This window comes from Nematolebias whitei, chromosome 2 (genome assembly GCF_014905685.2).
Source record: "Nematolebias whitei isolate Nwh7 chromosome 2, NemWhi1, whole genome shotgun sequence".
NCBI classification, from domain to species: Eukaryota; Metazoa; Chordata; class Actinopteri; order Cyprinodontiformes; family Rivulidae; genus Nematolebias; species Nematolebias whitei.
Genome location: NC_056499.1, coordinates 57542997 through 57563117, shown reverse-complemented (window position 1 = coordinate 57563117; position 20121 = coordinate 57542997). Strand labels below are relative to the sequence as shown.

General features: G+C 41.0%; 1 long non-coding RNA gene across 1 annotated transcript in view; it reads left to right on the top strand.

Annotated features, from left to right (window-relative positions):
* The first annotated feature begins 10139 nt into the window (after positions 1-10139).
* The window catches only part of LOC119424984, a 95903-nt gene continuing 85921 nt past the window's right edge, over positions 10140-20121 (top strand). The window contains exon 1 of the long non-coding RNA XR_005187543.1: positions 10140-10178. This is a non-coding gene — a long non-coding RNA (uncharacterized LOC119424984). The remainder of the gene's footprint in view (positions 10179-20121) is intronic.

Sequence of the window (20121 nt, the reverse complement as noted above, 5' to 3'; positions counted from 1 at the left end):
AAAAATAATCGTTTGTCCACTACAGGTTAAATGCACTGCATTCTGAATCAATTTTTCTCTTACCTAATGTTTTCGCCATTATTCCGTTCTCTCTTTGCGAGGGGCGGGTTTAGAATTTTTTTCTGGGGGTTGCCAGATAGGGGCACAGACCACAGAAGGGTGGAACAGAATGTCACGTTATATCCGTGTATGAAATAGTTATTAACTTATGTATTATAGTATTATATTACTTAATAATGAAAATAGTTCATAACTAAGAAACATTTTATTGCAAAAGTCCAACTTTATTATCAAATACAAATACAAATACACATATATGAAAATAATTCTAAATGCTCTCTGGTATTGTTCAGGGGGCCGGACCAAATATGGTCAGGGGCCGGATCTGGCCCGCGGGCCGTAGTTTGGGGACCACTGCTCTAGAGCCTGTCTTGTGTGTGATTTCTCCTTCTGCCTGGCTCCTGAGTTAGTGGGGATGCTGTCTGCTCTGTGGTACAGAGTCCTGATGACTCCTAACTTGTGCTCCAAAGGGTGATGGGAGTCAAACTGCAAATACTGGTCTGTGTGGGTGGGTTTGTGGTACACCTCAGTTTGCAAATGTCCTCTATCAGAGACTGAGACCTCACAGTCCAAGAAAGCCAACCTGCCATTTTTTACATCTTCTCATGTGAACTTGATGTATTTACCCACAGAGTTGATGTGGTCAGTAAAATGTTGGACTTCCTGAGATTTAAGTCTCAGTCAGAAACAATGAAATACTAAATCAGATCTGATGACCTTGTGTTAAATATGAATAATAACAAAAGCATAAACAGAATCAGCATCAATGAAAAACTAGATCTAAAGCTGATCACCCTGTGTTAAATGTCAATGAGTACAGATGTGTTTTTAGGAGAGATTTAAAAGCAGAGACTGAGGTGGCCTGTCGAATGTTGATGGGCAGATTGTTCCAAAGTTTGGGGCCCACGACTGAAAACGCTCGATCTTCTCTGAGCTTCAGCCTGGTTTTTTGTACGGCCAAAAGCAGCTGGTCTGATGATCTCAAAACCCGAGAAGGAGTATAAGGATGAAGAAGGTCAGAGCGGTATGATGGTGCAAGGCCGTTAATGCACTTGAATGTCAGCAGGAGAATTTTAAAATCAACTCTGACACGTACAGGAAGCCAGTGAAGAGAGGACAGAAACGGAGTAATGTGCTCAAACCTGCGAGTTCCTGTTAGTAGCCGAGCTGCAGCATTTTGTATGAGCTGGAGACGTGAAAGTGAAGCCTGACTGACCCCAACATAAAGCGAGTTACAGTAGTCCAGCCAGAATGTAATAAATGCATGGACTAGTTTTTCAAGGTCGGATCTGGACAGAACGGACTTAAGCTTTGCTATTTGCCTTAGCTGAAATAAGCTTTTTTGTAGAACAGAGTTGATCTGTTTATTAAACTTAAAGTCCGAGTCTAACACTACCCCGAGATTGGTAACCAACTGCTTTAGATGAGGCTGAAGGGAGTGCAGGTTTACAGGATCAGTGACAGTGGTAGAGCTTGGGTTAAACACAATGACCTCAGTCTTCTAATCATTAAAACTCAAGAAGTTTGCAGCCATCCAAGTCTTGATGTCATCAAGACATTTTAGCAAAGGGTGGATGGAGCAGGAACTGTTTGGTTTTAAAGGCAGATAGATCTGAGAATCATCGGCGTAACAGTGAAACGAAATACCATGTTTCCTCAAGATTGACCCCAAGGGGAGCAGATACACTGAGAACAGAAGGGGTCCAAGAATGGAGCCTTGTGGGACCCCACAGGAAAGAGGGACAGAAGCAGAAAAATTATTGTCAAAGTTAACACAGAAACTCCTGTCACCCAGATACAAACGGAACCATTCTAGTGCCACCCCTGTAATCCCAACCTAGTGTACTAGCCATGACATAAAGATGCTGTGATCAACAGTGTCAAATGCAACGGTAAGGTTGAGGAGCACCAGGATCACAGACTGGCCAGAGTCATTCGCTAGCAGAATGTCATTACAGACCCTTACTAAAGCTGTCTCGGTGCTGTGCAGTTGTTTAAATCCTGACTGAAAAATCTCAAAAATTCCATTTACATTCAAAAACTTGGTTAGTTGACTAAAAACTATTTTCTCCAAGATTTTAGAAATAAATGTAAGTTTTGAGATTGGCCTGAAGTTTGAACAAGCTGCAGGGTCAAGTCCGTTTTTTTTAATTAATGGAGTTACCACTGCATGTTTTAAAACATCGGGGACCACACCTGCAGTCAAACTGCTGTTAATAACGGCAAGAACAGAGGGTCCAGTTGATGGTAGAACCTGTTTAAAAAATGCAGCAGGGATGGGATCAGCAGGGGAGCCTTAGGGTTTCATGTGACCAAAGACCTCAATTAAAAATGAGAGTGAGATGGGGTCAAAGTGACTGAAGACTGCTGAGCAGGGGACAAGAACTGAAGGGTCGGCTGTGGAGTGTGGAATTGATGACCTAATCGACTCAACCTTTTCAACAAAATGTCTGACAAACTTATTACAGGTGTCGACAGAGGCCTCAATGGTGGCAGACTGCGGCACGTTTAGAATGGTGTTAATGGTGTTAATGGAGTTAATGGTGTTAATGATGTTGAAAAGAACGCGGGGGTTGTGACTGTTTGAGTTGATAATTTTTGAGAAATATTTGTTTTTCTCCTGTTTAACGATGGTCTGATAGGCTTTCCAACATGTTTTTAACATCTCAAAAAACACCTGAAGTTCATCTTTTTTCCATCGATGTTCAGCTTTTCTGCACAGGCGTCTTGCCTCTCGTGTGGTCTCATTTACCCAAGGAAAAGGACGTCAAGGCTCTCTTTTCTACCTCCTCCATGTACATTTTGGCAACAATTCATTCAACCTTTATTTAGACAGGTAAATCCCATTGAGCCTCAAGGACTCATTTACAAGAGAGACCTGATTTCAACAAAGAAAGATGACAACAATGGACAACAGCAACAACAATAAACAATTATAAAAAGTAATACTGCAGGTTTTTTTTTTTTTTTTTTTACAAATAGGATGGCTAAAAGGAAAAGGTAACCAAAAAAAACAGCTAGATTCTAAGGCGAATGTAGAAACCTAAAAACAGGAACATGTCTGCATTGGTCCCTGTCAGGAGTCCAACAGATTCTTAAAGCCACTTAGAGAGGTCAAGGTCGAGAGCTTCAAATCTTTTTGTAAGATATTCCAGGAAACAGGAGCGGAGTAGGAGAAGGCCCTTTTGCCTGGTTCAGTCCTCATTGAGGGAACACTGCAGGTAATAATGTCCTGAGAGCACACTCCGTAGCTGCACTCATGCAGAGACATGTAGAGATGTACAATAGGAGAAACTGGAGACCCCACAGCACACCCATGTTTCTGCCTATAATATTGCTCCCCATATGTGAAGTAGGTTGACTGCAGGCACAGTTTCAAGAGTTGACAGTTGTTCTGTGGAAAGCGTGGTCCTGCTGCTCAGAGTGGTGTCTGATTTTAATCTTAAACTGACCACCTCTACTGCATCATCAACAGGAATGCACGTAAAGAGTGATGTGACATCAAAAGAGACCATTGTTTCATCAGTCTCCATGATGACATCCCTCACCTTATCCACAAAGTCCATGGTGTTCTGTATGTAGCTATGTTTACATGTGAAAAATTCTTTGACCAGACTGAAATGTTTTCAGATTAAATAATTCAAATGTATCATTTACATGGGCACAATCTGTTCATGACGAGCGTTTACATGCAGCAGGATTTGTTCTGAACAGAAGTACTGACATACGCAGAGTGGTAAGCTCTCCTTAAAAAAACACATAAGAAGAAGTTCTACTTCTAGTTTACTTCCGGGATGAACGTAAACAAAACTGAGCACCCAAAGAAACCTTATAGTGATAACATGCTCACACAGGTGTTTAGATTCAGGTGTTTATCAGATACACACTCAATTGGGTTGTGGTGGCCACTAAATTCATCTTGTATTACCATGTACCATATAAAATACTTTCTAATGATGTTATAAGTATCATTATATATGTTGTTTGTTGTTGTAGTTTCTCGGTTTTGTCTTTTTTTCTTTCCGCAGGTCTAGAGTCAGACTTCAATGATGTTTATTTGTGTTCTCTTTATCCCTCTCTCTCTCCTCTACTCCTATCTCCTTTCCCTTTTGACCCTTCTCCCACGTTTCTGCTTTTTTCTTCTTTATTTGTTCATCCCCGTGTCCATTACATCTGAAACAAACCCAAAGCAAATTATAATAAAGTTTTATTTATATATCAAGTGGAGCACTAAGGCCAGCCATAATGCTCTGCTTGTGAAAGTAAATCTGTTGGGCCTCACCTTGACACTCAGACAACAATTCTGAGTGCCACAATGCCGGGCAGGACAAGGGAGCAAAAATAAATAAATAAAACTGAGCACCCAAAATGGACCCGCGACAGGTTTTAATGACGGTGCAAACGTTACTGTACTCCCTGACTGAGCTACAGGTAATACAGATCATTTTGAGCTCTTTTAAAATTTCTTGTAGAAATGTTGTGTCGCTCACCGACCAGTTTTGCTTCCCCGACATGCTAATATAATTAGCCTTAGCCAGGTGGAAATGACATAGGTCGCACATGTGTAGTCAGGTCAGTTTTTCACGATCGGAAAAAATGAACAGATTAAGGTTTTACATGGATACTGTTCGGGTTATGAATCGGCGAAAAACACCCGTTTCATTTTGATCACAAACAATTTCGGATTGCGCTGAATAAACAAAAAATAACTCGAACGGGGTGTTTACATGACGCGTTTTTATTCCGAACGGCCATTTGATCTGATTACTTATGTCCATGTAAACGTAGCTATGGTCATGTTCTGAGCTGCGAACTAAAGGGATGAGTACAGATGCCAGATATTTGGAAACATTGTTAAGTGACCGAATTAATCATGCTAACAATTGGTCTTAAAGGTACACCTTGTTTGTGAATTTTAGGTAAACCATACAGACTAGGTGTGGCCTCCCCTGGGTACAGTCTGTGGTACAGAATACGGTCAATATCCTTGTCCTGCTCTAAAATTTTCAGGCAATCTATCAACTTCTTCTTGTAGCCACTTCCTGGATCTCTTTTCATCAGTGGTTCATAAATGGTTAAGTCACTAAGGAGTGTCATAACTTTCTCATGATAGTCTTTCTGGTTCAAAATCACTGTGCACCTTCCTTTGTCTGCTGTCCTTGCTGAGAATGGTGAGTGCATCCCTCTCCTCTCTATTGATGGTCATGGATTTCATAAGGAACAAACATACATTTCCACCAACACCCCCCCCCCCACACACACACACACACACACCACCACCACCACCCAAAGAACATAAGAGGATCTGCAGTGGAAGTGGTCTCCAGCTACAAGTACTTGAATGTACACCTTAATGGCAACCTCTGCTGGGCAACACCACCACCAGCCTGATCAAGAATACTCATCAGAGACTCTACTTCCTCAGGCGGCTGAGACGAGCTGTCTGGGAAGCTCAGTCCTCACCTCCTTCTACAGGTGTGCACAGGAGAGCATCCTGTGCTCCAGCATCAACATGTGGCATGGAGGCTGCACAGCTGCAGAAAGAAAAGCTTTGCAGAGAGTGGTGAAGGCTGCACAGAAGATGTTGGAGTCAGTCTCCCCACCATCACAGCCACCTCTAGATGCAGAAAGAGGGCCACCTGCGTCATGAAGGACCCCACTCACCCAGCACACACACTTTTTTGCCCTGTTCCCCTCAGGAAGGAGGTTGTGGAGCATTAAGTCTAGAACCACTAGACTGAGGAACAGCTTCTACCCTGAGGTCGTTAGACTCATGAATCTCTAACCAGAATAATCACTGTGGAAAATCAGATCATGTTGCTGCTGATCTGTTTCATGTTGCTGCTGATCTGTTTCATGTTGCTGCTGATCTGTTTCATGTTGCTTTGTTCATGCATGCTCATCTGCTTACACAGACTCATGTTCATGCTGCTGTTCGGCATATTGTTTTTGTTGTTTTCATGTTTTCAGTGCTTAGCGTATTTTTATTTGATGTTTTTCTTAGTTCATATCTTAGACCTTATTACTGTTTTTCTTTTACATTTTATTGTTGGATGTAACTGGGATCCTGTGTACATAATTTCATTCCACCACATGTACCACTTGTGGTGTGAACAACAATAAAGAATCTCTGACTCTCTGACTAATTGAGAATTCGGGTGGCTGTGGCTGAGTGGTTAGAGCAGTTGTCCTCCAATGCAAGAGTTGGGGGTTCGAATCCACCAGCAGTCACATGCTGAAGTGTCCTTGGGCAAGACACTGAACCCCTCATAGCCTCTGATGTGTGTCCCATCAGTGTATGAATGTGATCTGAAGCACTGATTAGTCTCTTTAGAATGATTTAAAAAAGTTAAATCTGGTCCCCTGGACATTCAAAAAAACAAAACCAAGCAAAACAACAACAAATTAAAGCTGCAAGCCACATTGAAGGCTCTCACAGCAAAGCGCCACTCCGGCCTTACAGCGACCGCGGGAGCTCTGGCGACTCCGCCCAGTCGCCATTGCGAACACTTGCGTGCAATTCCCACACGTGTCCACCAGGGTTCCCATATGCCAAAACTTTCCAATCACCTTCCGTTCATATCAGTATGAATCCGGCTCCAAGCCTTACAAGTTTGGCTAAAATCCGACCTTCAAGACGGGAGTTATTGTCACTTCCTGTTTTGACACGAATGTAAAAGGACTTCCTTTAGGCTTTTCAACATATAACTGTTGGAATAATCTAGGGGGCGCATTTGATTCAAATGTTAAAGAACAATACCAATGTGTCTATAAGTGCTCACTGATCACGCACAATAAATCAGGCACACATTGGATTATATTTCACTGAAATATAACTGTTGGAATAATGTAGGGGGCGCACTGGAGTCAAAAGTAAAACAACAATACCAATGTGTCTAGAAGTGCTCACTGATGACACACCCAAAATCTCGTGCAAATAGGATGATGTATCACTGAGATATAACTGTTGGAATAATCTAGAGGGCACACTAGAGTCAAAAGTAAAACCACAATATCAATGTGTCTAGAAGTGCTCACTGATCATGCACAATAAATCTGGTCCAGAACGTATCACTGAGATATAACTATAGGAATAATGTAGGTGGTGCTGTGGAGGCTATTGGCCACTTATCATGGATTCCTGTTCAAGGGGTGGATAATGATCGATCATACTGATTTTGGTGCACCTCTGTTCAAATCTGTGCAATTTTGAGCCAAACGTATTGCAACAGCGTCACTTCTTAATTCGTCACGCCGCCACGCCTACATCCTCCAGCTAAAACTGTTTGTAATTTAAATCAAGTTGAATCAAATCATATATATTCTAACACAGGATCATCCTGATTAAGTCAAGGGTGTCAATGAGGGAGTATTACAAGTAAAAAAGGAAACTTCCTGTTCTGAGGGGGCGGGACTTTGATGATGTAAAAATATGACCATAGTGGATCGTCGGGCATCCAACAGGGATGAGTCATGCCAAGTTGAGTGCATTTCGGTCTTTCAATGTGAAAGTTATAGCGTTTGTAAATTTATGGCGTGAAGTGCAACTTTGAGGCCTGGCCACGCCCCTCTAACATATACAAAACCAAAAGCTTTTGATAACTTTTATTCCCCAATGAGTTAAGGGCATATCAATCAAGTTTGAAGGCAATCACTCAAAATTTCTAGGATGAGTTCGTTAAAATTCTCCATTAGAAATGCCCAAAAATGACCCTTTGACCCAAAATGGCAGACTTCCTTTTGAGTTTGGACCAGGGCTCCAAGAGACTTTTTCATAGGTCCTGAGAAGATACAGATGTTAACCGAGTTTCAGAATTATCGGTCCAAAAATGGCTTGGGGCTGAGGTTTTAAAATATTCTAGGGGCGCTGTGGAGATTATCGGCCAATTATCATGGATTCCTGTTCAAGGGATGGATAATGAACGATCATACTGATTTTGGTGCACCTCGGTTAAAATCTGTGGAATTTAGAGACAAATGTATGGCAATGGCTTTACGTCTTATTTCGCCACGTCACGACGCCCACATGCTCCACCCAAAACTGTCAGTGTTGGAAAGCGAGTTACATCAACATGTCTTCGGTCACTGAACACACTATCATGCTGTTCAGGTGACAGGGGTCAGATAGGGATCGTTCAACGTAAAACTTTATACTTCCTGTTGTCAGGGGGCGTGGCTTAAGTGATATCATGATTTAACCATTCAGTCTTGCAGGGGACCGGATGTGGATCAATCACTGAAGGTTTGATGTCTCAGACAGTTTTCTTGTAGGAGCTATTAACGTTTCGTTTTTCATGGCAAGATGTCAAACGATCTGGCCCCACCCCTTCAGCATGCTCCAAAATGAACCGTTTAGATAACTTTGCGTCCCCCATGCCTTTTGACCAAAATCGCCAAGTTTGAAACCGATCGAGCAAAATCTCTAGGATGAGTTTGTTCAAATGCGGAGGATGTAAACCGCCAAAAAGGTTTGAAAATCGGGCTAGCATTCCAAAATGGCCACCTTCCTGTTTATTGTACAACATTGGTGCCAGAGGGTTTGCTGTACATCTTGGAGAATTGTACAAGAGTTCCAAATTTCATGTTTCTATGACAAACTAAGGTTAATGTGGAGGGTATTTTTGAAAATTTCTAGGTGGCGCTCTTGAGCCATTTCTGTTGCTATTTTTGCCACGACCTTAAAATACATAATTCTTCACCAGTCCTGGTGTGTCTGCCAAATTTGGTGACTTTTGGGAAATGTTAAGGCCCCCAAAACGAAAATTCATTTGGTGGAAAAAATTGCAGCTCTGGCCTGAACAGAATGATTACAATAGGCCTTCACAGTGATTCGCTGCTCGGGCCTAAAAATGTAGAAACATTTCGTCTTTCATCCAAAAGACTTCCTCAGTTTGAGGTGCTGTATTCAGCTCAGTCTTATAAATATCACCTTCTCAGAGTGGATCAACCAGTTTGCTCTTGACAATCAATACCAGCTGCTCACATGATCAAGAAAGGCCATCAGCCTAAGTGATAATGCTGTTATTGCTAATTTCACTCAGCCCCCTGTGAATAGTAAACAGCCATCAGGTGCTAATGATCCATTGTTAGGCTGATTGTCCTTCTTGATCATGTGAGCAGCTGGTTTTGGTTGTCAGCAGCAAACTGGTTGATCCACTCTGAGAAGGTGCTATTTAAGAGACTGAGCTGAATACAGCACCTCAGACTGAGGAAGTCTTTCAGATGAAAGACAAAATGTTTCTACTTTTTTTTTGTTTGTTGTTGTTTTGCTTTGTTTTGTTTTTTGAATGTCCAGAGGACCAGATTGAACTTTTTTAGATTTTTCTACCTGGATTATTGAGCATGCATCAGGATATTTAGAATGATTTGTTCAATTAGCTTTGTAGAGATCTAGTAGAGTGCTGTGTGGATGGGTAAATGAGGACACAGATTGTGTTGTAAAGCACTTTGAGTATCTTGAATTAATATAGAAAGGCGCTATATAAGTACAGTCCATTTGCCATTTACTTTATTTAAAAAGGGGAATTCCCAGACATCATGATGATACCAATTTATTTGAAGAAATTTCCCATAGTTTTGGCAACTGGCTGAGAAAACTGATCAATTTCAATGAAAGTTATTGTTGTTAGAACTAAAATGATTATTTCTGAACATACCAGTTCAAAGACTTGGATAAAAAATAAAAATAAAAAAAATATCTTTGTAGTTAGCAGAGTTGCTGGATGGTGTCTTTTTTAACCTGTTTTTACTCAAATTTCAATTAAAGCAAAAATCCATATTTTCACTTTTGCAGTGCCATCTGTGCTCAGTTCGACTCATTTTGCCAGCACAGGTCACATATTTCAGAAGATGATAAATATGTGTGAGTTACCTTTTTGAGTTGTAAAATATAGGCCTGCATATTTAATGTTTGTTTTTATTGCAGGTGTGAAAGCTTGTATAAAGTTTTTTTTTTTTTTTCATACAAACCCAGCAGCTAGCATGTGGTATTCACATAAATGTAAGTACTGACCTGATTCCGCTGTGATCTTGGCAGATTCCCGAGCGGACCGTGCTGACAGACGGAAGCTCTTCAGACATTACACCGTGGGCTCCTACGACAGCTTTGATGCCTCAAGGTAACATGAACACCAACATGCTCGTCCCCCATTTACATACAATCCACCAAATGTGCAAACAAGCGCAATACTTAAAACAAAAAGTCAAATAAACAAACATTTATTCATTAACATGTTTTTATTCATCAGAAGTCTTTAGTTTTGAACAAATATTTCCTCTTGATAAATATTTAAATGTATTTTTTCCAACCATTGTTTAGTTTTTTGGTAAAACATTTTCCCCAGTCTTCAGAAAAAAGTAACAAAATCAAGTGTAGGACTTGCCCAGTTTTTGTAGCTGTTGTACAGTGCCTTGGAAAAGTCTACAAACTATTCTATTGTATTCTATTCTATTCTACTCCAGTATATTCTAATCTAATCTATTCTCAGCATTTCCCCTACCATTATACAAGCAGGGCACCTCACTTTGTCAACTGAATCAAGTTCCCTGCTCCTACCGAACCGAACAACCCCCCCCCCCCTCCCCCGCGTGCCCCGTTGACATCTTCCAGCAAGCATGGACATAGTGCTAAGCTAGCAGTACACAATAGAGACGCGCTACCTAAAATGGGGTGGCTGTGGCTGAGTGATTAGAGCAGTCGTTCTCCAATGTGAGAGTTGGGGGTTCGAATCCACCAGCAGTCACATGCTGAAGTGTCCCTGGGCAAGACACTGAACCCCTCATTGCCTCTGATGTGTGCCCCATCAGTGTCTGAATGTGATAAAGCTCTGATTAGTCTCTTTAGAATGATTTGTTCAATTAGCTTTGTAGAGATCTAGTAGAGTGCTGTATGAATGCGTAAATGAGGCACAGATTGTAGTGTAAAGCGCTTTGAGTATCTTGAAACAAGATAGAAAGGCGCTATATAAGTACAGTCCATTTACCATTTGAAATGCTAGAGGTAGCATTTTGATTCCCTCACGGTGAGCCGTCCGCCCCCCGCACTCGAAAAACTTTAGTTTATTTTTTTAATATGTAAAAAACAAACAAGCAAACGAAACAGCATGAAGCATAATGTCAAAACTTTTTTTTAACATATTCAAGGGAGTGGGTGAAGTATAAACTTATCAAAAATCCCACTCCTTAACCACTTACATAATATTACATTAATTACATGTATAATCCATACAAGTAACAACTAAATCCATATTTACCCCATCAATATAGTATCAATTTAAGTTAACTACTACAGTAGATAAACAATGATTATTTCTTTAACTTCACCAGAAAAACAAAACTAGCATAAATAGCAAAAACAACAACAATAGTTGTGTTGCAATGTGAGCTGCTGTGGGTCCCGAGCTACTGCGGCTAGCTGTTGCTAGCTGTGGCCCTCTGGCTTCATCTCGGACCCCAGGCCCACCTCCAGCTCATGCAGCCCCTGGCTTAGACTTCCCTCAGAAGTAGCAGCTCATACTATCAATAAATCAAGGAAACATGAATTAAGTTTTACCAGGTGTATTAAATCAAGGCAGGAAAAGGTTACAGTTTACAATGCTGGCCTCTCCAATACACGACACGAGATCAAGGACCGGAAGGGGCAGATGACACATTGCTTTTACAAATATATGGGGCCTAGGTTCCTCCTTTACATTCGGGAGTACAGTCTATCAGTAGATAAGGGGGCCTTATTTTGACTAAGTGTGATCTCAATGGATCTTATGTGGTCTGACGTGTCAGAAAAAATGATACTGGTGCAAAACAAAGTCCATGCTCAATAATCCATACTATGGTATTGTATATGGTAGTATATTATGATACTGGTGCATAAAAAGGCTTTCTACGTGATTTAGCGAGTCAATAAAGAAATAACAAATAAATAAAAACTATATTCCTTGACGGATATTGAATCCATGGGAGACTCTTTTTAGAGTTGCTGGCCCCATTTAAACAGTCAGAACTGGGTCATAATTTCATTATAATCCATCTCTGAGTATATCAACAACCCAGGGTCGGTCTGGATAAAATGCTAACAACTCCCCCTGGTTCGAGGGACCCAGAGGGTTTCTTTGAAAAATTCCCAGTTCAATGACTCAGGCACCCCCCTTAATAAGATCCAGGACATATGAAAATATTTATAACACTGACTCTGTCAGTACTAAAAAATATTTGATTTGACAATTGCAAAAAGTGTTCTAAGCAGAAAACCGCTCTGATCTAGGAATATTTATCAGTTGTAGACCCTGATCTCTCTTTTTGACTCTTCAAGGTGGCCTTCCCCAGGCCTGGTCCATCTGGAAAGGAAAAAAAAAAGGAAAGGAAAAACAAAAAACCTTGGTGCCTGTCCAATCATGCCCCATTTATTGGCACCTGGGTACTGCCGGTACCTTAGGCTGTCACAGCAGAAAATGTGTATGTGGATAAACTGATGTAAACATCGATCTATGCGTTTTTACGTTGTATGTAAATAACAAAACCTCCCAACTCCCCCTGGAGGCCTGATATAAAAAACATACCACCAAGTTAACAACAGATCTATTCACCCATTCAACCACAACTTAATTTAATCACAATTTAGATTGCAAAATTTCATAAGTCCACCCCCTGGAAAACCTGTAGTCTAAAACTCTTGTCATTGAACCGGGCCAGGGACGACTTCAGCCTGTTCAGCCCCTTTGGTCAGTGTCATCATTGTTCACCGGAGGTAGCCTCTCGTGCTGTGGAGAGCCGGACTGGAGCAGAATCGGCCCACTGACGACTTCAGCCTCTCGGGTCAGTCTCGTCATTTTTCACCAGGGGTGGCCTCTCGTGTTATGGGGTGCGAAGGTGACGTGCAGAGAAGCGAAGTGAACCGCGGAGCAGCAGCGCTGTGTGGTGCCCGAGATAAGTCCGGAGTTGCAGCAGGCTTCCATCCAAACTCACCTGGATAATAAATAATTTTTATTCCGGATCACGCTGTTGTCCCCTGTTGACCTGAAACGAGCTAGGACCATGCCTTTCATTTCAGGAGGATTTTCTGACAGCTTCCTTTCTGGCAGCTCACTCTGCTATTTGCTGCGAATTATCTGTTTCTACCTGTTGATTCTGAACCCAGCTTCTGTTTCTCATGAGAGCATCCATCCATCTTCGCAGAGGGGCTGGAGCCCCCTTCAGCCCAACTCAAACTGTAGTTGGGGCACCTTGTCGGATGTTTGCCCATTTGATTTGTGACACTTTATGGTCTGAGACTTTTCTGCACCATTCATATTGTCATTATTTTCAGATCTCAAATTATCTGGAGTCACTGAATCTTGCTACATCTGGATCAGCCCATCACTGCAACTTACCCTGTTTTTGTGTTCTGAATGATCAAGTCTTCATTAATGTTTCTCATGGTTCGATTATGGGGGCTAATTGTCACATTATTAACTCCTATAATTACACATCAGTCATGTAAAACTCAAGAAAATGTCTGCTAATACTGTTGTTACTGCTCTCAGGTATTCAGCCCAACCCTGGACCCCCCACTATTTATATGACACCAAATGACTTTAAAAACATGTCAGTACTTCATTTTCTGCATGTAAACGCACATAGCCTTCTGAGAAAACTTGATACCTTGAAAATTCTGGTCAGTTCTTCTGGGGCAGATGTAATCTTCATCTCTGAAACCTGGCTCAACAAATCTGTACTCAATAATGACCTGGTTATCAATGGATTTAACATCTATCGCTGTGATCATGAAAGGGGGGGGGGGTCGCTATTTACATCAGATATTCTCTGGTATCTAGTCTTGTGTCTGCTAAGAGACAGCCCCCGGTTTACTCCAGAGCTAGCTGACATCCTGCACAGGAGAGACCATCTTTGGGCTGCAGTTAGAAAATCTGACTCAGACACTGACTGGTTGAGTTTTCGACAGATGAGGAATAAATGCACAACTGCCATCAAAGCAGCAAAACGAAACTATTTCTTATCTCAGACCTCCAAAAATCTAAATGACCCTAACAGATTCTGGAAAACCATCAAATCGCTCTCAGGCACCCCCCAATCATCTGACCTCCCATCACAACTTCTCGTTAACTCTGTTCCTGTGTCAAATAAGCATGAGATCCTGAACTGTTTCAACAAACATTTTGTTGCTTCTAGTTCTTTATTTGACACAGTTACTAACAGAAAATCATCCACTTCCCCTAATAACCAAACTTCTACAAATTAAATCCCTCCTACAAGTCAATCCTCAGTTAATCACACCTTCTCTTTTTCTCCATTCTCAGTCAGTGAGGTCAATAAACTGTTAAAAGATCTTGATCCTAAAAAATCTGCAGGTCCAGATGAACTTCCACCTTATTTCTTAAGGCTGGCTGCTCATATCATCACAGTCCCTGTGACCCACATCTTCAATCTCTCCAAAAGACAAAACTCCATCCCAGACACTTGGAAAACAGCCTTTGTTCTTCCTTTGCTGAAGGGAGGAGACCCCACCACACTGAACAACTATCGACCAATCTCTAAACTCTGCATTTTAGCCAAGGTTCTAGAAAAACTGATAAACTCTCAAATCAAAAATTACCTGGACTCATTTAACATCTTATCTCCACATCAATCTGGTTTCAGGAAACAACACAGCACAACCACTGCTTCACTGAAGGTTCTTAATGACGTTGTTGAAGCACTGGATGCTAAGGATTATTGTGCTGCACTTTTCTTAGACCTGTCTAAAGCTTTTGACACTGTGGATCAGAACATCTTGTGTCATAAACTCTCAGAAATTGGTTTCTCAGAACGCACCATTGGTTGGTTCTCTAACTATTTTTCAGACCGGAGGCAATGTGTTCAACATAATGGTACTTCCTCCAGTTATTTAACAGTCAACAATGGTTTACCACAAGGCTCAGTCTTAGGACCCACCCTCTTTACAGTCTACATTGGTAATGTACTTTGTAGGTCAGAGCATCCCTGATGCATCCTTACATTTCTATGCTGATGACACAGTTGTTTGTCGAGCTAAAACAGTTGCCAAGGCTTTCCAGCTTTTGCAATCTGCATTTGACATCATCCAGTCAGATTTGTTCCATTCCAAACTTGTCCTAAATGCAGATAAAACCAAAGGGATGCTTTTTTCAAACTGGAAGTCGGTCCCATCAGTTCTTCCTCCGATTTTATCCTCAAATGATGTCCACATTGGGTTTGTTGATTCCTATTAATTTGGGGGTATCTTGGTCGACTCACATCTCTCTTTTAAGCTCCACGTGGAAAACCTGGTAAAGAAACTGAAAGTTAAACTGGGTTTCTTTTTCAGAAACAGATCCTGTCTAACTCTGAATGTTAGGAAACACCTTCTGTGACTTTCCTTCCCTCCATTGATTATGGTGACATTATTTACATGAACACTCCTACAAGAACCCTACAGATGTTGGATGCTGCAGATGTTGGATGCTGTCTATCATGGTGCACTAAGATTCTTAACTGGCTGTGATTATCGTACCCACCACTGCACCCTGTATTCTCTGGTTAACTGGACATCATTAACTTCTCGCAGACTCTCCCACTGGTACATTTTCATCTTTAAATCACTTCTTGGTCTGCTGCCTTCATACATCTCCTCCTTCATGTCTCTGCATGAGTGCAGCTACAGCGTGCATCCTCAGGACATTATTACCTGCAGTGTTCCCTCAGTGAGGACTGAATTTGTCAAAAGGGCCTTCTCCTACTCCGCTCCTGTTTCCTGGAATATCTTGTAAAAAGATCTGAAGCTCTCGACCTTGACCTCTCTAAGCGGCTTTAAGAATCTGTTGGACTCCTGGCAGGGACCAATGCAGACATGTTCCTTTTTTAGTTTTCTACATTCGCCTTAGAATCTAGAAGTTTTGCTATTTTTTTTGCCATCTTTTTCAATTTGTAAAAAAAAAAATCAGTTTGCCTTTTTATAATTGTTTATTGTTGTCACTGTTGTCCATTGTTGTCATCATTCTTTGTTGAAATCAGGTCTCTCTTGTAAATGAGTCCTTGAGGCTCAATGGGATTCACCTGTAGAAATAAAGGTTGAATGAATTGTCTGCAAAACATGAAATAATCAAAACCAATTCCTGGTCTCTGGTCCCTCGTCATGTCACATTAACGAAGGTCAGCTGTGGAAAATTCATCATTTCATAGAATCCTAGAATTTTATTAAATCAAGAGTTCATCAATGCAATTCCACCATCTAGTGGCGTAAATAATCCCCTGTGCCGTCCAACTTATTTTTTTTTATTTATTTATTTTTTTTGTGATGGCCTCCCTTCTCCCCTTACAGCCATCCTCTCCACACCATTATTATGAAATATTTATTATAGTGACTATCTAGTGTAGGTTTTTTTTTTTTTTCAATAGGATAGAAAGAAAGAAAAGACAAATTAAGACTCCAAAATATAAGAAATATATACAAATAGAGCACACGTCAAAACACCCGGCCACTGTCTGTTCACCTGCAAAGAACATGACAAAACACAGCAACAAAATACATATGTATAAAGAACTTAAAATATTCATGGCTTTGCAGTAAGTTTCCATAAATATATATACCCATACCTACGCCTATATACATACATACATACATACACATTAATATACACTCACATACATATCTATATATCTACATATAAAGCTTACATAAGCATCCCTGCTTCTATTTGTGTGTGGTTGTGAGCATGCATAAGTGTATAAGGCTTCTCTAATAGAACATTTATTAGTAACTGTGAAGCAGCAGAGACCCGACCCCCAAGACCAGAGGCAGACGAAAAAGGGGGGACCAGAGCCCAAGACCCCAGGAGGGACCCCGACCGCGGAGCCCCCAGAGCCACCCACACAGGACGAACCACTCACCCACCCCCCAGAACGGACCACAGGGGAGAACCGGAAGATCCCCACCAGCAACCACATACAGTGACCCCCCGGGGCCAACAGCGACAACTTATTTTTTCTAAATTATGTTTATTCTTTCAGTCAAAAATTAAACAGTAATCAATTAATCATCAAATTAATCATTAAAAGTAATTATTAAATATGTAACATACTATATTATCTTGTCCAACCATGTTAAAGCAAGAAAAAAATCACTATAATGCCCCATAATACTGTAAATAAACTGTAAATGTTCATATTTAACCTAACCCAGTAGCATCCCATAATTAATTATTCTATTCAAACCTCCTATACCACAAAGTTGTTTGAGAAGACCTGTCACCCAGTTAATGCTAAGAATTTCGATTTGAACGTTAAACACAATTCTAAAATACCATTCAAGCCCACACCCTGACTTTCACATTCAAGATATTAATATTTAATTTTTAAAAACACCCACATCTTAACATTATATTATCTGGTAATTACCCCTTACAATCACCCCTGTGTTTGGCATCCTCCCGTTTGTTTTTTTCCTGCTACTAGGAAGGCCCAGCCAGAGTTCCAACACCTAGAGGTCTTTTCTAAAAACCCCTTTTCATCTCAAATAAGAAAATCATAATGTCCTCCCTCTTACCTCAAAATCATCAGTGTCAGAATCAATGAACAGATAAAAGATGTTCAAATTAATCATTCGAACCCCTAACCTAAATCAACCTATAGCTTCAAAAGTTAATAACAAAATTCAAGTAAGTCAGAATTCACAGTCTCATTTGTTTAGTATTGTAACCATAGCCTACAAATATGTGTAATGTCAAAACAGTGTTTTATAATCATTTCAGTATATCAAAAATGCAAAACCTTTAGTCTATTTGTCATCTATTGGCATTAATTAAACTCTTAGCCATAACTATAATAAAAACAGCAAGTTCACAGTTTCAAAGTGTTTGATTGGCTAAAAAAACATTTTCACACCTCCCCCCCCTCTCCCCCCACCACCTGTATGGAATAGAAAAATAAAAAGTAGAACTTCAATTATCTGGTAAAGGTAATTTGATGTAAATATACTTTCACAGACAGATTAGTATGAATCTGAAAAACCCTCGTGTCCTGAATAATGATAATGACCTCATTTGATGTGTTTGATGTTCTCAGCCCAGGGAGTAGAACCGGTGATTTTTCCCCCCTGGCACGCCACCGTTTGCAATCCTCATTCCACTCCTCCTCATCAAGGGCATTTCTTCCATCATTTGGTAGGCTGGAAGATGCCTGGCATCTATTCACGCTGGACGCTTCGATCTATCCTTCAAAAACCCAGTCAGTGGACTCTCAATGCCTGTCAGTGACCCATCTGGAGCTGCATTATTAGGGGAAAAAAGAACAACATCCTTCTCCCACAATATCACAAACACTATAGATGTCTATATTCTTATTAGGAGTTATTGAAAAAATAGCATTCAGTATGGGTATATTCGATGGGCTTAGCAGGTTTATACTTATCTGACACCTACACACAGGTTGTTCCTTGCCACCAGCAGACGTCCTTAATTCTCCATCCGGGAACACCTGCAGAGATATTTTGGGTGGGGGGAGGGGTACAGCCAACTATTCATGCATGGTTTTCGATTTGTTTAACAACATCAATAAAGTATATATCAGCCCTGTGTTATCGGCAGTAAGGTTAAGGGTCCGAAAAGCATAATTTAGCATTTTCTTGATTAGTAATCATGAAACTCTCACGTTACCGTTACCATTTTACGTGTGGCTCCTGGTCTCTGAAGACACCTGCAAAAACTGATCATTACTTCTGCATGTCAATAACAAAAACACAAGTAATAAGTGAAAAGAAAAACACTTTTCTGTGGAAAAACAGGAAAAATACCTGGAAGTGGCAGAAATTTTTGAAACGCTTTTTGCCCTGTTCCCCTCAGGAAGGAGGTTGAGGAGCATTAAGTGTAGAACCACTAGACTGAGGAACAGCTTCTACCCTGAGGCTGTTAGACTCATCCATCCATCCATCCATCCATTATCTTTACCCGTTTATTCCATTTTGGGTCACGGGGGTCGCTGGTGCCCATGTCCAGCAATCACTGTGCGAGGGGCGGGGGACACCCTGGACGGGTCGCAAGTCCATCACAGGGACACATAGAGACAAACAACCATTCACTCTCTCACTCACACCTAGGGACAATTTAGATTTACCAATCAGCCTAACATGCATGTTTTTGGTCTGTGGGAGGAAACCGGAGTACCCGGAGAAAACCCACGCATGCACGGAGAGAACATGCAAACTCCACCCAGAAAGGCCCCTGGACCGGGGTTTGAACCAGGGACCTGTTCGCTGAAAGGCAGCAGCTCTACCTGTTGCGCCACCGTGCTGCCCGCTGTTAGACTCATGAATCTCTAACCAGAATAATCACTGTGAAAAATCAGATCATGTTGCTGCTGGTCTGTTTCATGTTGCTGCTGATCTGTTTCATGTTGCTGCTGATCTGTTTCATGTTGCTGCTGATCTGTTTCAATGTTGATGTGTTCATGCGTGCACATCTGTTCTCACAGACTCATGTTCATGTTCGTGCTGCTGTTCGACATAATGTTTTTATGCTATTAGTGCTTAGTGTATATTTAGTTGATGTTTTTCTTAGTTCATATCTTAGATGTTATCATTGTTTTTCTTTTACATTTTATTGTTGGATGTAACTGGGACCCTGTGTACATAATTTTGTTCCACCACATGTACCACATGAGGTGGATTGACAATAAAGAATCTCTGACTCTGACTCTGAAATTAAGATTCCAAGGCTCTCCAGGAGAAACATGGATGGATAAGACCAGGAAAAAAGATCATCAGAGGTACAGCACAGGTTGAGCAACTGGGAGATAAAGTTAGAGAGGTTAGATTGAGATGGTTTGGACATTTCCAGAGGAGGGACAGTGGGTATATTGGGAGAAGGGTGACTGCACATTGGAGCAGCTCTGTTACGTTCATTCTGAGATTTTGCTTTTGGAAACTTTAATTCCTCTTTTTCTAGATGTAAATCACATTTTTTGGATGATTGTTTCCTCTGGTATCAGATGCTGTGCAGCTGGAAGAATTTTTACTGAAACTTTTTTAGTTTTGGACATTTGTTATGATGCGTAACCATGGCAACAAGACAGTTTTCT